Source organism: Echinops telfairi, unplaced genomic scaffold (assembly GCF_000313985.2).
Source record: "Echinops telfairi isolate 266 unplaced genomic scaffold, ASM31398v2 ScPeMD7_7401;HRSCAF=8416, whole genome shotgun sequence".
In the NCBI taxonomy this organism is placed as follows: domain Eukaryota; kingdom Metazoa; phylum Chordata; class Mammalia; order Afrosoricida; family Tenrecidae; genus Echinops; species Echinops telfairi.
The window spans coordinates 5,652,188-5,656,697 of NW_022111301.1; the positions used below are offsets into that span (position 1 = coordinate 5,652,188).

At 39.7% G+C, this 4,510-nt stretch overlaps 1 pseudogene; it reads left to right on the forward strand.

The window, feature by feature from the left end:
* Positions 1 to 1,886: 1,886 nt before the first annotated feature.
* LOC101641643 lies at positions 1,887 to 2,670 on the forward strand (annotated as a pseudogene).
* The last annotated feature ends 1,840 nt before the right edge of the window (positions 2,671 to 4,510 follow it).

Below are 4,510 nucleotides of genomic sequence, written 5' to 3' on the forward strand. Positions count from 1 at the left end.
TTTTCGTGATGCACATTTTCTTTGCATAAAACTCTCTCTTATACATGAGTTGCTGTGGATTTGTTTCTCCAAAGTACCTAGACTAATACAACTAGTATGCTTATATCTTATAGTAGAGTCTCAGAAGCAGATTATTATTATCTGAATATTATTTGCCACTGGAAATGTTTGTAGGGTGTTGACAAACTCCTATTATAACTAGGAGGAGGAACAGGATGGCACACACATCCTGCTGTCAGTCAAAGAGTAAATGGGATGCATGACAGGTCTAGTGAAGTGCGACAAAGCTGTGAGGAAGAATACAAAGCTCACCAGAGTGAATTTTGTAAAGTTTTTTATTTCAGAATAAAAGATGTAACTGCAATGAATCTCAGAAAGATATGAGTTATATAAAATTTTAAAGTCTTGATAAGACAGATGAAAACATTCCCGAGTGGCTAATACCAGAACAGTGGGAACAAATAGATAAATGAGCTGATTTTCTTAAGTAAAACCGGACTTCCTCTTTTGCCATTGAGTACCTTTGTTTTTTATGAATTATGGTTGGATGTAATGAGTAAAGATAAATGAAATCCTAAAGATTTCTGCACTGCGCTTAAAACTCTGAACATAGATAGCCCTTTCCAACAGACCATGTCTTCATGCTGAAAGTTTGTGTCTCCAGCACAAAACTGTTTTGCTGTACCAGTTGCTCTCTACAACTAGGGAGAAGTTGGACTGAGTTTCGGTTCCATTTCCACTCTCGGGGCCGTAATAGCAAATCAACACAATAAAATGCATCCATTTGTGTTTGATGAAATTAGTTTTCTTCACTCTAATTTTCAAATCATGTTTTTTATTTAATATAAAATCAGGAACTGTGTTAGGCAGATTCTCTATAGAAACAAAACTAGGAGAGTTATGATTAGATAGATAGATGACAGATGATAGATAGATAGATAGATAGATTTTTACAGAGAGAAGGAATTAACAGCAAATTAGTCCACACAGTACACGGGGTTCAGTTCAACTTATTTTGTGGAACAGTTAATATACCAGAAGTCCTTCAACTCATATGGGCTGAAAGGTTCAAGGACAAAGCAGCAGATGGTGGAGTCTTCTCACAGGCAGTGCAGGCAGAGCATGCCTGCAGGTACCAGATAGCAGGGTGGGTCAGCAACAGTCAGTGGAATGGGTGCTTAGCAACACAGGCCCCTGTGGGATCTCAAACTCAAGTGATGCAAGGTGACAATTCCACCAGACTCAAGCTCAAGTAATGTACACACCAGCAGTGTGGTGAAGCCGGTCTCAAAAGAACCTCAAGCTCTAGCAAAATGATGTGCAGGTTGCATTGGCCCCCAGGTAGTGTTGCACACACGTTGAGGCAGAGAACTATCTAAGGCATGCTGGTCCGATCACCAGGAAGCAAGAGGGAGATGGGATGCTGGCTGTCTTTATTTATTTCAGTCTTTCGCCAATCAAGCTGTGACCCAACAAAACTCCGCCCACATGTTCCCATTGGCCTAGCTGACCAATAAACCCAACTAACACAGCAACATAATATCTCCTGAAAATATATATTTATATTGCTGGTGGGACTGTAAAATCATACAACCATTATAGAAATCAATATGGCACTTCCTTAAACAGATGCAAATACAAGTATGGCATCATCCAGCAATCTCTCTACTGGGCATATACCCTCAACAAATGAAGACTATAACATGAACAGACATATGCACACCCATGTTTACTGCAGCAATTTCCACAATAGAAAAAACATGGAAATAACCAAAAACTCCAACTCTAGAGGAATGGAAAAGAAGCTTTAGTACACTCATCCTATGAAATTTTATGCATCAGTTTAAAAAAATGCACAACTGCCTTTTGGCTCTCTGCACAACGCCATGGTGGTTAGCAAGAACAAGCACCTTACAAAAGGTGGTAAAATAGGAGTTAAGAAGAAAGCGGTCCATTTTCTAAGAAAGATTGGTAAGATGCGAAAGCACCAGCTATGTTCAATATAAGAAATATTGGGAAAACACTAGTCACCAGGACTCAAGGAACCAAAATTGCATCTGATGGCCTCATGGGTCGAGTTTTTGTAGTGAGCCTTGCTGATCTACAAAACTATGAGGTTGCCTTTAGAAAATTTAAATTAATTACTGAGGATGTTTAGGGCAAAAACTGCCTGACCAACTTCCATGGCATGGACCTTATGCCGACAAGGTGTGCTCCATGGTCAAGAAATGGCAGACCATGACTGAAGCTCATGTTGATGTCAAGACTACCGATGGGTATCTACTTCATCTGTTCTGTGTTGGTTTTACTAAAAAACGCAATAATCAGATTTGGAAGACCTCTTATGCTCAGCACCAGCAGATCCGCCAAATCCAAAAGAAAACAAACATGACCCGAGAGGTGCAGACAAATGACTTGAAAGAAGGGGTCAGTAAATTGCTTCCAGACAGCACTGGGAAAGACATAGAGAAGGCTTGCCAGTCTATTTATCCTCTCCATGATGTGTTTGTCAGAAAAGTAAAGATGCTGAAAAAGCCCCAGTTTGAAATGGGAAAACTCACGGAGCTTCGTGGTGAAGGTGGCAGTTGTGGAAAAACTACTGGTGATGAGGCAGGTACAAAAGTGGAACGAACTGATGGCTCTGAGCCACCAGTTCAAGACTATGTTTAAAATGCAGACTTAATGTTGACAAATAAAAGATCTTGTGAAAAAAATGCACAACTTATAAACAGCTGTATAATTGGAGTCAAACCTACTTTGAGGAGGAATTAAGTGTTTGCCAAAGAGTTATTTGTATTTGTTATATTTCTAAAACTTCCAAAAGATATCATTTGAATACAACAGATGATATATTTAAAATATAAAGAGCATTCATGATTTGAATAAATGAAGTTACATTTATTTTTCATATATGCATGGTGGGTGGAAGCGTTTTCCTATGTGCCTAAAAGTAAATCCCTAGTGGCACAGTGGTTAATCATTTGGTGGCAATCCACAAGATCAGCAGTTCAAAGACACCAGCTGTTCTGCACAAGAAAGATGCGGCTTTCTATTCCTGTAAAGGGTTATAGTCTCTGAAACTCAGGCAATTCTACCCTTCTCTATAGGGTTAATATGAGTCTCAGTCTCAACTCAATGGCCACAAGGGTTTTTTTTTTGTTGTTGTTGTTGTTATTTTAAGTAAAGTATACATTATTTTGAACCTAAGTCCAAATAAATGAAAGAAAAACAGACCCTTCCACTGGATTTCTATAATTTCAAATTCTCATTTACAATTTGTGAAGGTTAGACTGGAATTTGGAGAACTCATGCTTCCAGGTTTGTGTTAGTAGTAATCTCCTGGGAAAATACTCATAATGATCTTATTGTGAATGTACAGCAGCAATGGGTCAGACTATGCATTTTCAAACTCCTTTTAAAAAAATGCACTCCAATAAAAATAAGCTCTTTTTGAATATTAACTCCAATTGATTGAACTTATCTAGGTATATCTGCTCTATATTTTATCTATATATAATAGATATGTACTTTTAAACAGAGGGAATGGAAATTTTATGACAAAGATATGGGCCTATGAACATATATTTATATGTTAAGTATGAAAGAAGAGATGGACATTCGGTCTCTACTGAAGTACTCCATCAACACAAGAACACTTTGCTCTAATGACCTGGCACTCTGTGACACTCACCCTCCTGATACATTCACTGAAGACAAAATGAACACCTAAGCAAATGTGGTGAAGAAAGCGGATGCTCTCCGGCTATGAAAAGATATAGCATCTGGAGTATTAAAGGCTTGAAGTTAAATAAGTGACCATCTAGCAGGGAAGCAACAGAGCCTGCATGGAAGAACACTAGCCTGTGTGATCAGGAAGTGTTGACAGGATCAGGTGTCAGGCATCAGAAGACCCAAAACAATCATACCATGTGAACAAGTGGGGTCGAAGTGGAGCCCCAAAGCCCATCTGCAGACCATTGGCCATCACCTCACAGAAGGGCCACAAGAAAGGGACGAGCTAGCCAGAGTGCAGCATATCACCGACGAAACTCACAACATCCCTCTGGTTCTTTAATGCTTCTGCTCCCCACCCCATCCTCTATCATGACCCCAGTTTTACCTTACAAATCTGGCTAGACCAGTACCTGTATACTGGTAGAGAAAATAGCTCTAGACACATGGACTCCAGGACAGATAAACTCCCTAGGAACATTAATGGGAGTAGCGATACCATGAGTGTAGGGTGAAGGTGGGGAGAGAAGGGGAGAAAGTGGAACCGATCACAAAGATCGATGATTAAAACCCCCACCCCTCCAGGGGGATGGACAACAAAACATAAGTGAAGAGAGACAGCAGACAGTATAAGATATGAAAAGAATAATAATTCATGAGTTATCGAGGGTTCGTAAGCATGGGAGGTGGGGGAAGGAGGGGTGGTGGTGGAGCTGATACCAAGGGCTCAAGTAGAAAGAAAATGTTTTGAAAATGATGATGGCAACATCCGTTCAAA